The sequence below is a fragment of the Periplaneta americana genome, chromosome 1, assembly GCF_040183065.1.
Source record: "Periplaneta americana isolate PAMFEO1 chromosome 1, P.americana_PAMFEO1_priV1, whole genome shotgun sequence".
In the NCBI taxonomy this organism is placed as follows: domain Eukaryota; kingdom Metazoa; phylum Arthropoda; class Insecta; order Blattodea; family Blattidae; genus Periplaneta; species Periplaneta americana.
Window position 1 is genome coordinate 170,431,812 of NC_091117.1, and position 20,056 is coordinate 170,451,867.

Here is a 20,056-nt window from a genome sequence, read left to right on the forward strand (position 1 = left end):
CCTGTAAAATTGCTTCCTATAATCTGAGGCAAAGGCTTTAACCGTACGTCGTAGTGCAGCATATATAGGATCTTTTCACCGTCATTATTATCATTATTATAGTTAGTTAAAGGTAGGTGATGGCGTACCTACTTTCTTTTTGTTGTTTAAAAAGTTATTTTGATCATGATTGCCCCCCTCAATTGCTTGTATGCAATAATAAGCGGTCAAGACTATAGACACACCGGGAACAGATTAAAGTCTATTACATGCATAGGGAAGAAAGGGGGAAAAATTATGTTTTCGAAGGTAAAAGAAACGAGTAAAGGTAAAAAAAGAGAGTCTTTTTCGTCAGAATCGTTTTAAAAGATTTTCAGTCGTTGTGCTGTCAGTTTTGAAGCTTGTAGTGCAAGAGTTTGACGTGTTGACGATTCGGTCTACAGTGTCGTCATCGCTTATCATCTAGTGCGCAGTGGATTTAACAATTTCTTAGCCCATTGTTGGGATTCTTGCTCGTTGTCTAGTATCGTGTGCCTTTGCTTATCAGAATGTATCGTGCTTCTGCTCCATGTAGACATATAATGAGGAAGATGCAATTGCTTTTAGTGACTTTAGTAACTCCTCTAAAACAACAAAATTCAATTAATCGTATACTCCTGGCAGTGTAAGTACTTTAAAATGCAGTGTGTCAAGGTGAACAAAATTTGTGAAAGTTTGGTAATGACAATACGAACATGTCAAAACGAAATGCCCATCTTTGACGTATTATTTCTATACACATCTACTGTGTTCATTATACGATATGTCTTTAAAATTGATTGGACATCTTATACTTGAAATGAAAGTGATAAGATAACATATAATACATTGCCAGTTTAAAAAGCGTTCAGATGTAGTCATATTAATTATGTAATAAAGAGAAAAATGAAGATCTGAAGGTGAATAATGGAGAAATAAATTACATAATTTTAATTTCTTCAAGGGTGAATTGTTTGACGATGTTGGAATACAAAAATGTAAGTAATTATACCTTTATTTATAGTAAAATAACTTTACATTTTGATCAAATACGTAACTATAATTATTAATTTTGTATTTATTTAATCTATTCTTCAGTATCTATTTTCGGATGTCTTCAACGGCAATGATCGTGTGAAATGGGTAGAAATTAAATGATGTAATATACACATTGAAGCTTCAGAAATAATATTTAGAAATTTATCTGGTATATAGACCTGCATATATACATCATTGTCATATATCATAAATTAATTATAAAAGTATGGACTAGAAAAACTTCTTAAAACTTCTTATTAGAGTAGACTAAAATATATGAGAAAACACTTGAATATAAATTATATACTAAGAAATAGGCATAATAATAATAATAATAATAACAATAATAATAATAATAATAATAATAATAATAATAATTTATTTATTTAGAATATTAACGTGGAAAACAACAGCGCAAGGCCAATAATAATAATAATAATAATAATAATAATAATAATAATAATAATAATAATAATAATAATAAAGGAAAACGTTCAATAAATTTAATAGTTCTAAACATAATAGTCTACTACGAAATATTATATTAACTTGAGGTTATTTTAACTTTTGATGCAAATAACTAATACAATGTATTTGAATGATCACCACACTCACGATACAACAATTTCATTATTCATTTGTTTACTATGTGTATGTGCGTGAATATTTCTTGAATGTTCTGTTTTAAATCGTGATTACAATACTAAATACAGAATTATTATTATTATTATTATTATTATTATTATTATTATTATTAATTTGGAAGATGGCGCACGGGAAATAGAGAAGATTGGAGAAAGGCTGTAGAGTCTTAAAAATGGGTGCAGGAAGATGTCCTAGGACATTGTAAAATTTGATAATAAAAATAAATTATTAACTTATTATTATTATTATTATTATTATTATTATTATTATTATTATTATGCTGGAAAAAATTTAATAGTCAATAATAAATAATAATAATAATAATAATAATAATAATAATAATAATGGAACATGTGAAGTGGACAGACAGAATAAGAAATGAAGCAGTGTTGGGAAGAGTGGGTGAAGAAAGAATGATGCTGAAACCTATGGATCAGGAAGAGAAAAATGAACTGGTTGGATCACTGGCTGAGAAGAAACTGTCTACTGAAGGATGCAGTGGAAAGAATGGTGAACGGGAGAAGAGTTCGGGGTAGAAGAAGATATCAGATCATAGACGACATTAAGATATATGGATCATATGAGGAGACAAAGAGGAAAGCAGAAAATAGGAAAGATGGAAAGATGGGAGAATGCTGGGTTTGCAGTGAAAGACATGCCCTTGGGCAGAAAACTAGATGAAATAAATTAAATGAATAATAATAATAATAATAATAATAATAATAATAATAATAATAATAATAATAATAATAATAAGAGAGAAAATTAATATCGTGAGAGAAAAATACAATAGGAAAATTGCATTTCTATTAAAGGATACGTAGCATTTTTTTTAAATAATAACAAAAATAAAAATATAACAGTATTAAAAACATTAATATGATTTGTATATACATAAACACAATCTATACTCACGACTCTGACCAATGGAAAATACACATTATTTCCTCTTTAAGTCGGGGAAAAAGTATCCTAAATGTTGATAAAGAAGTGAAAGCCGTTTGGATACAGCTGAGAAAGTGGTCGTTATTCTCTGAGGTTACATCATATGTACAGTATGTACGTCGCTCTCAAAATCATTAAAATAAAACAAAGTAATACTATTATTAATAACAATTGCAAAACTTCACCATAAAAATTGTTTTTCATTCAGCTCCAGCACATTTTGTAGTGTATGAAAACGAGGTTTCAGGTAGCCCGATAAAAAAGAAGACAAAAAGAAAGAAAAAACGTGAAACAGAAACGAAAATATTTCATACAACAAGAAACCGACCAAAAATTAAAAAATCCAAAAAAAAAAAAAAAAAAATTGAGGTGAATGCAAGATTACTCAAAATGAAAGAAAGTCTCAGTGATATTTTAATACCTGACAAACTATGGCTAAACTACAAAATTCAAAGTTTACATAAACCTTGATTTTTTTTCTAAACATTTTCAAGACCTTGATTTATGATTTTAATATCTCCATATTGTAAGTTAAATAGTGAACCAAAAGAAGTGGAAGCAAGACAAAAAAACACAAGTGAAACTGCAACAACTAGTAAGAATGTAGATGTAATCAAAGAAATATAATATAATATAATATGATATAATATAATATAATATAATATAATATAATATAATATAATATAATATAATATAATATAATACAATATAATACAATGCAATACAATACAATATAATATAATATAATTTAATATAATATAATATACAATAAAATACAATAAGATACAATATAACAGAATATATTAGTAATAATAATAATAATAATAATAATAATAATAATAATAATAATATATTCAAGGATGGATAGTGAGCGTGTGAGTGAATGAAGTGAGCGACAGACTGGTTGAAAGAATGAAAATGAATAGCAGATAGTGCGAGTGATGTAGCCTAAATTATTTAAAATGAATAGCAGATAGTGCGAGTGATGTAAATTACTTTATTTTAAAACTGAATGTTCTTCTAATCATAATATAGGCCTATGTACTAACAATTATAAATTATTAAACTCGTTGGTTATGATTTTTGCATGGTACTAGGTCTCAGCTTAAAACCAATAGAATCACAAAAAGATTGGGAATACACTAACCTCACACATTTCAAGCAAAATAATGATAAAAATCATAATAGACCTATAAGTATTTTTATTATGTATTCAGGTTTCATTAAATTTTTAATTTATAAATTAAATGAAATTAACCTATATTATAGACTAGTATGATTTAATGTTGTAGATTGCTTATAACTATACATATTAATCGAAATGAAAATATCTCATTGTTATTGTAGTCGGTTTAGCTTGACTCTGTGGAAATTTGGCTATGAGATACTGAAATAGTTCCTGATTATGGCAATAATTTTTATGGTGCTACTGATTATGTAGTAGTAATAGTTTAGTAGTAGCAGTAGCAGTACTAGTAATAGTATCGATGATAGTAATAACAGAAACAGAAGTTCTCGTGTTACCAAAGTAACAACATTAACATTTAAACTGTTAATTATATTTTCTCCATGTCTTAAATAGGCCTATATCTTTCTCAGAACCATGAAAACACAACGATATATTTTGGTAGGCCTATAGGTACCGTCAAACAGAACACTAGGTTACTACAATTTATATTTTTATCTAATTGAAGAACTCCGAGAAGTAAATATAGACCTAGTTCTCATTACACAAAATTAACAATGAAGTGTGGAATAACTTATAACTTTTTTCATTTTCAGGTTCATTGGAAATTTAAATGCAGTTTCTATTAGATATGAAATTTAGACAGTTTATTTTTTCTCGTATACAGAATGTGACAAATAAAACAGCCTACACTTATTTTAATATGAATACGTCTTTAAAATCAGACCGACACATGGAAACTACGATGTAACGTTTGCAGGATGATCCATTCCAACCTATAACTTCGTGACTACTTAACACGATTTAAATTAATGTGGCCTCGTTATATATTGGGTATACGACTACGATGGTATCATGACCTTGAGTTGGCGCCGCGCATGCGCGAGGCGCGGTTGAGGGCCCGCGGCGAATGGCGGTCATTTTGAGTGTAAACAAAAATTTCCGGACAGGATATCTCGCGACTCTGAAGTGCTAGCGCGTTGAGTTTTGTGCCCAACGGAAAATCTCGTCTAGATCTGTCAATATTTAAGCCACGGCCGTGTTCCTGTATCTTCCCTCAATCCTGTGTATGGGTACCTAATTGTTTTTCTCATTAAGTAACAATTATCTCACTGATCGGACTGAGTATCATTCAGCTATTGTTGTAAATTTATTATGCATGGCCACCTGTAATCTCTGGCTGAGTGGAAGAGAAGGCCTAATAGTCTTACTTGCGACAGAATAAATAAATAAATAAATAAATAAATAAATAAATAAATAATGAATGAATGAATGAATAAATGAATAAATAAACAAACAAATAAATAAATAAATAAATAAATAAATAAATAAATAAATAAATAAATAAATAAATAAATAAATAAATAAATAAATAAATAAATTCTAAGCAATTTCCATTCTCTGCATAGTGTTATTTTGACAAAAAACTAAGAGTTAAATGAGTTTCTACTATACTAAAATTGATTAAATGAAAATAAAATTATTTATAATTCGGACCCTTTGGCGACGATTTTTTCGCAGCATTTCACACTTTCTGCAGAACCCTAACACGTGCCCTAAGGTTTCAGTCTCGTTGCTTCCGAACTGGCGGGAACGAGTCGTGTTGAAGGCTCTTCCAGGAACAGATCGATCTGGAGACAAATTGCAGGACATTTTCGCGGCATCTGTATGTTCTGAAGATGAAAGATCATGCTTACTGGTCATCCAATTATTGCTTAATTACAAATAATTATGCATATCTTAATTTTATAGGATATTTAAATTAAGAGAGAAAAGATTCTCTTTCAAAACTTAACATTCCAGACAATATAACTTCTTCGAACATAAAAGGGAAACAACTAATAGAAATGGTAAGAAACAATTCATTCTAGTCTTGGAGACAGTTGGCACACAAAGGCAAAGGAGCTGCTATATATGGTGAATGTCCCAAAACCATGATTGGACGACCAATAATCACTATCTTCCATCTTTGAAATATATAAATGCCGTGAAAATGCACTGTAATTTGTCTCCAGTTCGGTCTATTCCTAAGAGAGCGTTTAACACGACCTACTGCGGCCAGCCCGGATGCAACAAAACTGAAACTTTAGAACATGTGTTAGGGTTCTAGAGAAAAAGTGAAGTGCTTCGCAATAATCGTCACCACATGATCAGGCCTATAGGCCTACTTGTCGATGTTCTAAAACAACAAGGGGTGGGAAAGTATAGGCCTATGAGGAAATACACTGCTACTCTGAGGATGATTCCAGCAGATGGGCTGACATCGTCGCCATAAATAGGAAAAAGAATCAAGGAATGATATTAGACATAAACATCAGATTCAAGAGGGATACAATGCAGATTCACCAAACTGACGAGGAAAAACGAGGCATTTATGACCTTTGCTTGCCTTATTTCAGCAGCGAGTATAACATCCCGCTCAACAATGGGTCAGTACAAGGAATTCTTTTTGGATCCAGTGCAGATCACAATGCAGATCTTGAAAGATTGTCTGCGGGTTCTGCATTTCCATCTTCATTTTAATAATAACTAATATGTTCTTTTAATTACATTTTTATTATCATTCTAAATTTTTGTGTAAAAATATCTTTTATATGTCGATATATAATCTTCTGCATCCCAGACGTCATAATCATCATTGGAGAGGAAATGATTTTATGACGAAGTCAATAGATATAAGCTTATTATAGGATACACAGAATTGTGGGCAAATTAAAAATAAATACAATTAATATCATTACCAATATCAATATCCGAGGAAATAAATTTTCTGAATTACTTGAATAATACTAAGTAATATATCGATAATTAGTATTAACAACAAATTCGAATGTAAAAAAATGAATTTTACAGCAGAACGAAGAAACATTTTAATATCTTGAAACTGATCAAATGTCTGATATAAGAAGATATTTAAATCTCTTCTTGTGAAGTTTCTATCCATGCCTTGACTTAAGATATGTTTGTACAAGATTCGAGAAAATTTCTTCGAAGAGCCATTAAGGGGTTAGGTACAGCTTACAGCAGTAAAATTTTGAAAATATTCAACATTCTTTTTTCTTCATTACTGTATCTTATACAGCAATGAAAATTAGTACGTGTAAAACACTGTCCTTCTGCTATATGCAAAAAAAAATATTTTTACGAATAAAAAAATTATTTACATTTTTTTTTTCAAAATTCTGTTCACTGGACAGTGATGAAGCGTTTCCCACTTAACTCAAAAACTATCCAACATTCTGTGATGAACTTTTTTGTGTGTATTTATGCATGTCATATCTATAACATGATGCAAGATCACTTCTCTACCTTTGATAGATTGTCTGATAAAAAATAAATTCTTTTAAAAATGGTCAAATATCAGTATTTTCTTCTAACACAAAATTAAAAAAAAATGTTATTTATTAAGGGATGTAGTTGAAAGAGCAAGATATTGTAAACATGATTTTCAGGAATAAAACAAAAGGGAGAGAACATGAAAAAGTTAACAAGTTTATGAGTTATGAGAAAAAAGCTTCATCACTGCATAGTGAACTACCATCATTATGAATTTTGAAAAAAAAAATATATAGATATATATTTTTTTATCGTAAAATATTTTTTCATATAGCAGAAGGATAAAATTTCACACATACTGGTACCAATTTTCATTATTGTACAAGATACAGTAATGGAGGAAAAAAATGTTAAATATTTCCAAACATTTTACTGCTGTAAGTTGTACCTAACCCCTTAAATGAAATCTTATTTCATTCATTTCTTTGACACAAAGGGTTCCTGTTCAACACCATCGATATGTTTAATATATTTTTATCTACAAATTTAATACAATTTCAAATTTAAAAGTAAAAAACAGCATTCCATACTTTTGTTCTCTCAGTACAGCTAATTATATTTCTTTAAAGAAGACGTAAGATATTAATGCCAAGAAATATCAATCACTGAAAGATTATATTCGGATGATTATAAAGCAGAAGTATTTTCAGTGATTCCATTCATATTATATTTTTCAGGCGTAATACTAAAATCAATATGAACGCGACTGTCAGAATACTCAAGGAAGTTCCTCAAATATTGTGTAGGGTAAACATTGGTAATTTCGTGATACTTGTTCTTTTCTCTTTTGTGAACTAACCAATGGAGTTACGAGATCCAAATTTCCGCCAAGGGATTGCATATGTTGTCCAGTTTCCAGAAACATACAGCTAAGCTTTGTGTGACTATTGTAGTTGCTTCAGTAAGCTTTTATGTTTGGAGAGAGCAAGTTCGCTTCGACTTCTCAGGCATACAAATTTTGTGGATGTTTCTAATTATATTACAGGCTTATTACTAAAGGTAAGCATATGATATTTTGGTACAAAGATTTATTGTATCTTCATGAAATTTTAGGAAATGTTTTTGGAATTTTAGATACATCTGTAGTCGCCATATAGGCTTAGCTTTACTGATAGAAATCTTAGCTGTTTGAGGCGAAATTTTGCTGAGCATTAAGTGTTACAATTTTTACAATAGTATAAAATGTATTACAATAGGAATTTTAGAAATCTGAAGACAAGATGTGATAACAAAAAAGAAAACGGAGACGCAATGAGTTCAGTGTAGCTTCTGTTTGATTTGTTATCATGCTAAATGTCAATGATAAGTGCTAGATGACTTACTTGCAAGAATTGCGACAGAAGATGGGACATGGCTCCACCATTTTGGACCGGAGACAGAGGCAGACAATGGAGTGGCATCATGCAAATTCACCAAAGAAATAGAAATTCAAAAGTACACCTTCGGTAGGAAACGTTATGGCTACTGTTTTTTTCGATTCAGAAGGACACTTGCTTGTGGACATCATGCCACACGGAACCATCATTAATTCTGACGGGTATGTTGCAACTCTCAAGAAACTTCAAGTTCGACTAAGTCGTGTTCGACGACATCGGAAGAAGCAGGATGTTCTGCTATTGCACGACAACGCACAGCCATATGTCAGTCACAAGACCACAGACCAGATCAGAAAATTCGGATAGACAACACTGAAACACCCGCCTTACAGTCCTGAACTGTCACCGTGCGATTACCATCTCGTTGGTAAACTGAAGGATCCCTTCGCGGAACGAGGTTAGAAGATGACTCCCTTGTGCACGCTGCTAAAGAGTGGCTCAGACGTGTTGGTCCAGACTTTTACCGTGCTGGTCTACAGGCCCTCGTTCCTAGGTTACGTAAGGCAGTTGAAAGGGATAGGGATTATGTGGAAAAGTGACATTTTGTTCCTTAAGGATGCATCTACATTCTGTGAAAATAGCAAAGCTGTAGGATAAAAATATAATTTTTAAACAAACGTTATGCATTACTTTTGGAGTTACCCTAGTAATATAGGCTATAGTAAAGTCCGTAATAAAAGTGTTCACCTTTTCAGGGCAAAGAAGATCCCTTTTAAATTTCAATTTCTACTTTGATTTCATTCTTATTATGTGTCGATATGTATTTCTATGTTTTCTTGCTATGAATGTTAGACGGAATTACTATGTTTGAAGTCTTGTAACAATAAATGAGAATTTTATTTGACTTTAATGAATTTTTCCACAATTCTTCTACCTCTCACGAAATTATCAATGCAATATCACGAAATTACCAAGGTTATCACGAAATAACCAACCTTTCAGCTTAAGTTGTAAAAGTAGTTTTTGGCACATATTCAAGAACGTATCCAATCTTTTATGTCTCCAGATTTGTACAGCTAGTTATCGTCTTTTAGATGAAAAAATCGGAATAAGGATATATTTACACATTTGCATTTTAAATTAGTTTTCGTGAAATTATCACGAAATTACCAATGTTTACCCTATATACCTATGCCTTGACGTATGAAATTCATCAATGAAACATGCGATAAATCAAATTGTAATAATAATAATAATAATAATAATAATAATAATAATAATAATAATAATAATAATAATAATGTGAGGTAATAAACTGCACTTATGCCACTTAAAAGCAGGTAAAACTGACGGTGGTTTGAAGATATGTAAATGTAAACAGCGTGGCCAGGTATCAGTAACACGTCGTATTGTTCGAAACAAAAGCGAGAGGGCAGTGATATCGTGGGACCTCGCCCGTAGCCATTGTTGTGGTCCAGCGAGAGGGCGGGAGCCAGACTGAGGTAGCTGACATGTCGGTGCCTACGGATCCCCACTCATTTGTTAATTACTACCTACGTACACGTTTATGGCGACTAGAATTGCCTCCGGCGCTGCACTCTGCAGGCCTCTGCCTACGCTAGATATCGCCTGATAAACTTTTACTGCCCCGATGGAACCGGAATTACACAACAAAAAATTTAACTTAATATCTCTCGGAAATTGGAATCGAATCCAGGTCTTTGTGATAACAATCTGGCCTTTACGTCCTGCAAAAACTAGAACATTGTTAAAGTATTTTTCCATAAGGAAGAAGGATTAAGGTGGTCTTGCTCTTCTTATGCTACTCTCCGTCAGGAGAAGCTGAAATAATTATAGGTCGATTAATTTGCACATTATTCGCTAATTTCACAGAACTTAAATAGGGAACCTGAGGTAAATATGTTGTTATATGTAGGCCTATAGGCTATCTCAATTACTTTTCAATTTTCAGGAATCAAAGTACAGTTTTTAGAGTTCTTGTTAATCTCTGACTCCGTCAAATTTAGGATATTCATTCATTCATTTTGTTCTGCCCAAGAGCAGGTCTTTTACTGCAAACCTGCATTCTCCTGTCTTTCCTATTTCCTGGCTTCTCCTTTGTCTCCTCATATGATCCACATATCTTAATGTCGTCTATCATCTGAATCTTCTGCTACGAACTATTTTCCCCATTCACCATTCCTTCCAGTGCATCCTTCAGAAGGCAGTTTCTTCTTAACCAGTGATCCAGCCAATTCCTTTTCCTCTTCCTGATCAGCTTCAGCATCATTCTTTCTCCATACACTCTTTCCAACTGAGCTTCGTTTCTACTCTGTCCATTTCACAAGTTACATCCTTCTCCATATCCATATTTCAAATGCTTCTTTTTTTTCTCTTCACTTTGTCGTAATGTCCATGTTTCTGCCCCATGCAATGCTACACTCCACACAAAGCACTTCACTAGTCTTTTCTTAATTCTTTCTGCAGAGGTCCGCAGAAGATGCTCCTTTTTCTATTAAAAGCTTCCTTTGCCATTGCTATACTCCTTTTGACTTCTTGACAGCAGGTCATGTTACTACTTATAGTGCACCCTAAATATCTGAAGCTGTCCACTTGCTCTACTGCCTCATTTACAATTCGCATTTTTACCTCCTTTACTTTTCTTCCTATGACCATGGTCTTCGTCTTGTTGGCATTTATCTTCATTCCATACTGTTCACAGCTGTCATTTAGCTCCAGTAGCATATCCCTTAGTATCATCTCCTGTTCTGCTAACAATGCAAAATTTAGGACACTGGGACAGTATATCGTCTACACATAGGATCATCAGTACCATTCATGACTTGAAGATGTCACATCGACAGTTCAAAAAGGAAGCAACTAAAAATTTAAAGTTTTGAAAAACCTGCATTTTAAAACTTTATGTTGCTGTGAAAAATCAAAGAATCGTTGAAATTACTCCAAATTCTGTTAATTATGTTTTATACAGAGTTCGACAGAATGATCTCCTCGACTTGAATTGGCCGTCGCACAGGTTCCTTGATAATAAGTGGTATACTGTATATCTTCGAGCAGCACAAGCCGTGCCATTTCAATTACCATCATGGTGTAGACAGGTGAACATCGTTCATTCGGCAAAACCGCCAAGATGCTTGCCAGACCATATTGGAAAATGTTCCAGGTGACGCTGTTGTACTCAGTAGTGGTGAAGCTCGTTTTCATTTGTCGGTATTGGGCCCCAGAAAATCCTCGAGAAATGCATCAACGACCTCCACAGCGAGCGTGCTATTTTTTGATGTGCTGTTGCACAGTTTGGAATAACAAGACTATCTTTAATACTTTCTCTATTATTAACGTTCAAAAAGTGGCAACATTATTGTGGGACACTCTGTATTTCTAATTTATATAGTTTAAACTATAAAACTCTACATTTTCATTGTGGAAATAAAGAAGTCTTTTATAAAATAATATTTAAAGATTTTGTAAAAGTGAATGCAAGTTCTTCTGAGGTTGTTTCTGGGGCAGTGGATACGAATTGTGATAATTTATAGTTGTTCTAAGCCGATGCTCGCGAATCTTCGGTCGATTGAATTTTCGCACACGCTGAGAAGGTAAGCTTTGATCTTCCGCAAACCGCAGGATAAAGACATTTCCTTCTGAAAACTTGAAATCCCTTGAAAAAGCAAATACACCGTGACCACAAGCTATTTCAGAGTGCATTGGCATTCAATGTCACTTGTACTAAAATTACATATTTATTTAATTTCTTAGCAGCTTTAATGTTGCGTGGAAGCTTTGGTCATGGGTTCTAATCCAGTCTAGAGTGAGGATGTTTGTTCTTTGTTAATGCGACTATGCTATCTAATGCCTTGGTTTTTCTGAGCAGACGCATGCGAGCTGCGAGTGCGAGGCTCGCCTTGCCCAAGTCCGGACTACACGAGAGATAGTGAGTGGTTTCTATACCTGCGAGGTACGCAGATCTCGCAGCTCGCAGTTATAGAAACCACTCACTATCTCTCGTGTAGTCCGGATTTGTGTGGGCCTCGTACCTCGCAACTCGCATGCGTCGGTTCAGAAAAACCAAGGTTTTAGATATGTCCTGTGTTGTACTGACACGAGAATCAGGCCATGTGACGAACTAGTGTATAGGTCAAGTCAAAATTAAAACCCTGACATCGCAAGGAAGAAGACTGCAACAACTGATGTCTTATGAGTAGAGATAGGATTTTCATGCACGATCAAATCGTAAAATATGAAAGCATCCATGCACTATCAAATGGCCAAATATGCACAATGAAAAAAAAAAAACACTGAAAATATGCACTATCAAAATTGAAACTTTCATTTTATTTTAGAATGGCACAATGTACTACTAACAGTCTTTCCAAATTTCTAAAATATTCTTTTCCCTTGATCCACTGTGCCACAAGATCTCTTCTCGAACATTTAATCGAGGGCATTACAACACTTCACGGATCACCACAGAACACAAATACAGTAGCTAATTCACAAAACACCTGTGCATGTAGCCTACTACAGACCTTCTACCTATCTGCCTGTCCAAATTAAAGGCATGTTAGGGGAAGCATGTTAGTGCTATTGTCGCCAAACTACAAAGTATGGGAGAGAGCAGAAGAGGAATCCTTCTAATAATAATTTTAGCCTCAGGGTAAGACTTGTATAGCACAGGAGTGTGGAATTCCAGTGTGACAATACAATGAGAGGATTAGCTGGTAAGGTTCAAAGTCCTCAGGTAGAAACCCTGCATACTGTTAGCATTTCACTTATATTTTTGAGTACATACTGTATACTCAAATATTGTAAGCTCAGAAATACCAAACTCTACGAGGCAACATTTATAAAATGCAGTATCATGCGATTTAATATAAAATATGCAATGAAACTATAAAAATGGACGTAATATGCAACATAAACCTCAAAATATGCGTTATTAAACTTAAAATCTAAAAAACATGCATTATGCAAGAATTTACCACTAAAAAGACCAAAACATGCAATTATGCAAGGAAAAAGTATACATATTTCGAACCATTAAGCCATGAAACGGATATTTACAAAGTTTGAGAACTGTGGCAAGCTTATATAAAAACATGCATTTTGCATGGAAATCCTGTCTCTACTTATGAGTTTTTAAGCTTTCACGGTGACTGTGATCAGAATTGAGCTTTTGGGTATTCCACCGTGTCCTGGAACTTGAAATTTTTAATGTTTCGAAATTACATATAGATTCCATCATCAGGGTAAAAGATGACCAGAGAGGTCGCCTACCCTACTGGGCTCGTTACACCAGGCTAATCCTGACGACTGAGCCCAAAAAAGTAGGCGACCTCTCTGGTCATCTTTTGCCCTGTTGATGGAACCTGTACGTAGTTCCGAAACGTTGCAAGTGCCAAGTTCCAGGACATGGTGGAATACCGAACCCCTAATTCTGTAGTGGTCTTCTTATTCATAACCCTCTGATCTTATTATAAACTGTACCATCGCAATCGTCGCTATAGGCTGGAGCACTCGCAAAGGCACGATCTCTTACAACAAAGGCCATGGCAGTAGTGTGCTCGGAATAAACGAATAACATGTAACGTTATGCGAATTTTGTTCTATGTGTTAGTGTTTAACAATTTTATTAAGTGTAAATGTTTCCTGTGGCTTTACAGCACAGTCTTCTTCATCCTGTATGATTAATGGTAATTACAATATTCTTTATTTATTCCTTTACAACTACCAATGCTATTGAGAGATGAACATGTTATGACATAGCAATGGAAAAAACAGGGTGAATAAGAATAGCAGGGAAACCAATACATTTGGAGAGAAACTGACACATAACCACTTTGTGTAGCGCAGATCTCACAAAAGCTGTGAAAAATCACCGGGATAGAAAGAGTCCTTTTTATGTTTTACACACTCTCGGAGATACACCTAATATGATCTAAAATGAATATAAAATTTGTAAGGCTTTTATGTTTTGGAACAATTAATTTATAAATTTAGAGTAGTCTGTAATATATCGTTATGAGTTCGAATCTTGCCTAGAACATTGGTATTTGTTTTCGTTTGTCAATGTGTTATGTTATATTGTTTCACTTGGGCAACGAAGTTATTTCGATCATAAGCACGGTAGTTTGTTCATGAGCTCAGGGAGCGAACATTTCAATCTTAGTGTTCTTTAAATCCGTAAGGGAAAGGCATCATCCTCTATAAGGAGTTCACTCTCGCCAATAAATTGCAATGAGTGGAGACTAGCTTTTAAAATGACAGCTAATGTTTGTCCGCTGAGTACTATACCAGGAAGGTCCCGAGACGGAAACCACTGTCGTCGTTGCGTCAGTGAGATTGAAACTCTTGGCCACGTTTTGGGTACCTGTCCTTTCAGCGAGACGCTGCGGAACTCTAGACATCACAGAATTAGGTCCATGTTTGCCGAAGCTTTGAGGAAGAAAGGTCTCACTGTACACGAAGAAGTCCATGGCATCTCTCAAGAGGTATCCTGTCGGCGAATTGACATGCTTGTCATTCCTCCGAGCTCTACATCCGCCTACATTATCGACCCGGCAGTCAGGTTCGAGGCACAGGAACAACAGCCCGCTGAAGTAGAATTTATAAGTCCACAGTTCCATGTTATTTGGAGAAATATCACCTCACCTCCATTGAAGTAATTGGGCTAATGGTTGGCGCTAGGGGCAAAATACCTCGCCTCTTTGTCAGTTTCTGCAAGAAGTTCCAGCTGAACAACGACTTCATTCGTGATGTTTCCCTTACTGCTATCCATTTGCTTGCCATTTTAAAATACCCCCTGTACTTTGTTTCCTAAAAAGAAAAATCTTTTGTTTGAACGTCTAGTCTGTTTGCTTACTATGTTTAGGTCTATTATAGTATGCTATTATCTTTCCTGTTCTTAGTTTCCCGTTTTTGTTTCCTATTTAATTTCAGTTTTGTTTTCACTCTCTGTGTTAGTTATGCTTTGTCCAATGAAGTAGTCCCGTTATTGAGAAAGCTGAAAAAGTGACTTTCTAAATAATAATAAAAAATACGCTAAAGAAGTACAAAATGGGCTTCCATAGAGAGATCTGCAATTTTACCTGACTATATGCTAAGAAAAATATGGAACTGAAGCATTACCGGATATAGACTAAATAATAGGCCTACATTGGGTTTAAAAGTGGAAATAAAGATAACAAGTGAAATGTAAAATTTGGCGAGAAAGAAAAGGATGAAGAGAAGAGATTGAAAGAAGGGGAAAATTGGAGGAGAAAATGGAAGAGGATAAAAATGAATAGTTCGGAAAAAATAAATAGGGAATGCAAATAATAGGAACATGAAGTGTTTAAGCAAAAGAAACAATTTGAACGAGAAGAGGAGTAAGAAGAGCCGATGAAGGAGGAGAACAAGGTGTAAGCAGAGAAAAGAGAGCAGTTTGAATAAATGGTGTAGTAAAAGATGGTCGAAAATTTAGAAAGAGACGAGTCGAAGTTGGAAGAGGAAGTTTTTTTTTTAAGAAATGGAAAATAAATTGTAACAGGGGCAGTTTATAAAGGAGGTGGAATTGTGAGATAAGGAGTTTTAGGAAAGATAAAGGAAGAAGCGGAAATGTTGAAGAAACAAGAGGATCAGTCAAAGGAGAAGGACAGTATGTTGAAGGGGGGAGAGATTGAAGGAAGAAGAAACTGTGTTGTAGGACGAGAAGATAGAGAAGTAAAAAGAGTGAGTGTTTGAGGACGATAGAAAGATTAAAGAGAAGGTGTTTGTGGCGTTACATAGACAAGACAAGACGTAAAAGGGTAAAAAAGAAGGTTGATAAAAGAGAAAAAGAAATTTGAAAAGAAATTTATAGACTGGAGAAAACGATGGTGATGCTATTGGTGATCTTGATTATTGCGTTCTTAAGGATTTACAGAGGATGGAACAACCAGACAGACAACACAGTCCTCGAATGCTGCTAGTAAAACAAAACACAGCATTGGTTTAACGTAAGCTACATCCAATACAATTGCGTGCTCTCTTCCGCCCTATTAGAAATTTGAGTGTAAAAATTATCACCATGTCGCCTGTTATGATTCTTAATTACATCATCCACACATCGATCCAGTTGTTAAAACCATAACGTATAATACAAATGGACTTCTACTAAAAGAGTGCTTGTCATTTTTTATGTTGTTTTACTACTGGACAATCCAGTATCGATTGGTCTAATTACACAGAATTAACCTCAGTGTATTTAGATGGAAGAGGCACGTACTGGTCGCAAAATATTTTATGAGGTTCACTCAGGTTTGAAAACAGCTTGAGTTATGTATGCACTGACATTATAGCCTTCTAACTGGGAATTAATAAGCCTCCATACGACATGCGAAACATTATATCCATATTAATTGATTTATAATTAATACTATTTGCTTTATGGTTAGCAATCACGTTACCATTTAAAGGTCTTACAGGAAGACAAAAAAATAACCAAGCGATGAAAGTTGACTTCATGTCTTTCTTAATCTTTTAACAGGACAAGCGCAACAATCTAAACAGTTGACATGTAGATTCTATCGCAAATAAATCAAGTCCCATTGAAATTATTAATGGTGCTTTTACATTAATTATGTAATGGTTACGGACTTATTACTATCTGTACATTAGTTACTAGACCTATTCTTTTGAGGGCGAGAACATTTCTTCAACTTTTCTTCTATTTTTTCTTCACTATATAGATTAGGCAATGTAGGTCTATAACTTTTACCTGCTTAGGATTTCTAAGGTTCTATTTTATTTCCTTCCATTGTACACATTAAGTTTTCACATAAAAGTACAGGAGCGGCTATTACCTTTCAGTACATCATTTTTGTGCAAGAGTACTTCAATTTCGAGTGAATTTGAGTTACTTCGTCTCGTCATACCTTTCAGAACGGCTTTCGGTCATTCGGCCTTCTATAAAAGTATGCTAAATTTTCCTTATATTAAAAGGCAACTAAAGCGTTTTCTGGACATATATTCATTCAGCCTCTACCTTCTTGTTCATATACAGGGTGATTCACGAGGAAAGGTAAAAAATTTAGGATGTAATTTCTGAAGTCATTCTGAGTGAAAAAGTTCATGTGAATATAGGTCCGTTTTCGAACGGTTACGGAGATATAGCTCTTTGATTTCACAAAAACTTCTGAGATTCCATTGTACTAACTTGCATTTAGAGACAGATAACGGACAAATTTAAAGTTTATATTCACGTATGCATACATACCTAATATTCTAGAAGTCGGGGTCGATGTTTTCGCACATTTTCAAAGGCACCTCCTTCTGCTTCAATGCACTGTTGCCCTCAGGCGTGAATCGCGCTCATCGCTCGGGAGAGTTGCACATGGCTGTCTTTATGCTGCATCCAAAATATGTCGATTAGCGCTTCTCTCGTTTCCCCGTTCCTTTGCTACACCAAATCTTTCATCCAATCCCATAGACAGTAAATACTCTTCGATATGGTACCCTTCTGTTCGGAAAGCGTCGTTCATATTCAGCGACGGCACGCAAGGAACTTCCAACGCAACGCACAAACCATAAACACACACAATATCGGCGTGTTCTGCAGTCAAAAATTTATAAGGCATCTTGAAAAACACAAATTAACACTTCCGATAACTGTACCTGTATAACTACTGTACTGTAGGTAGCTGACTGAACTGCTGTGAACCGATAAGTGATAGCGTATTTGTTGTGACATTTTTAATGCCCCACCATCCGGTTTGTTTCTCTTCTCTTATCTACATCGCTCACAATGCAGATTCCAATGTTACGTCATTCATCGCTGACCTTGTTTGACGTCAACAGCATATGGTAACGTCTGATTCATATTGGGGCGAGACTTTTACCAAAAAGTGCATCTAGCTCCGCCATCGTTCGAAAACGGACCTATGTTCATACGAACTTTTTCACACAAAATGGCCTAAGATTTTTTTTACATTTCCTCGTGAATCACTCTGTATGTACGCACTAATGCCGTGTATGCAAATAATTTCACCTCTGATAAATTTTTGTTATTGAAGCAGTTATATAATCGGCTTTGTATCATGGATATCCGAGTTCAAATTCAGAGAATCAAAATTGAGTTTGTGCTGGACAAGAATAATTTTCATGGAAAACTGCATTTATACAATTTTTCCAATTAAAAATTTTCATAAAACTGGTAAAACGTGGATCAGTCTTGCATAATGCAACACAAGCAACGTCGTAAATGTCGAAGTGATATACAGTTTCAGCGCTTCTCTTCTAGTGAGTTTTTGAAGATAACCGATAAAGAATCGAAAGTACCCGTCGTTAGGAAGCAGACAGTTTATAAATTACAGAACGGCTCTTGAGTAAACTCAGTCTTGTATAGGGAAAGCATCAACATCTCATTTCGTGTGGATACTGATTTTTACTTTCTTGTTAGATGAAGCGTCTATTGTGATGTTGAAAATGACCTAATTCGAGGTTTTCGGTGAATCATGTTTTTAGCATCATTGATACCGGAAAATCGGTTTTGGTATGCCGTCTTACGTCCCTTGCCTTTGTGACTGAGGAAAACCATGTAAAACCTCAATGAGATTGGTGGGCCATAGGATTTGAACCCGGGACCTCTCAAACGCGAATCTCAAACTTTACCGTCTGAGTCACCTAGCTCTGTCCTTAGTTGCACATTATCTACACGATTCTCAGGCATTTTACAATTATTCTCGGCGATGAGATGTCATAAGTTGTTGTTTTAATTAATTAATTAATTCTGGTAGAGTTAAGGCCATGAAGTCTACTCTTCCACACTACCAGAAGTGAAATACACAATGAAACAATGACAAAAATAGTAATATTAATAATCATACCTCCGTCTAGTATATACAGTTACGAAGTTTGAGTTTTGAGGGTACTAGGAACAAAAGACTGTGCCGGTACTATTTAGCATTGTCTGTAATGAGGCGATATTAGCGATCCTAGTGGTTAGTAACTATCTATGGATGAATATTTCCTACATATTGAGCTTCGTGACTGTATATACTAGACTGTGGTCATACTATGATCTGATCTGACTATGGAAACAATAATTATTTTGATGCTCCATCTTCTCAAAGTTTCTTTCTTTCAATTCGCTGTAAGTCTATTTGTACATTTTCTCTCCGTATAGGCCTATCTGTTTAAGTTACTTATATTTGAAACAGCCATCTCTATGTGGAGTTTCCTACGTTCCTTAATGATGATATCGGGTGTTTTCGAAAATATGATTTGATCAATTATAAGTATAACCTAAGAATCCCAGTATAACATACATTATGGTATAAATAAATTGTAAAATGTATCCTAACTTACGCTGCAGAGGTATAACTGGTGGAACTAATACACAATACATTGTTTTGACGACCAGAATAAATGTAATAAAATTTGTAAGTAAAAACAGATACGGCAGACTGATAATTATAATATCAGATATGTGTAAAAATTCAAAATATAGGAATGAGTAGTGAGGCAGCGACAATAATGGAATAGTCCACCGCTGTGGAGTAACGGTTAGCATGTCGGACTGTGAAACTGGCGGGCCCGGTTCAAATCCTGGCTGGGACAAGTT

At 34.4% G+C, this 20,056-nt stretch overlaps 1 long non-coding RNA gene across 2 annotated transcripts in view; it reads left to right on the forward strand.

Annotated features, from left to right (window-relative positions):
- Positions 1–200: 200 nt before the first annotated feature.
- Positions 201–20,056, forward strand: part of LOC138703985 (uncharacterized) — a 196,197-nt gene continuing 176,341 nt past the window's right edge. Inside the window, exon 1 of one of the 2 annotated variants that reach the window (XR_011333284.1) lies at positions 201–995. This is a non-coding gene — a long non-coding RNA (uncharacterized lncRNA). The remainder of the gene's footprint in view (positions 996–20,056) is intronic. The other variant, XR_011333283.1, reaches the window with a different exon arrangement.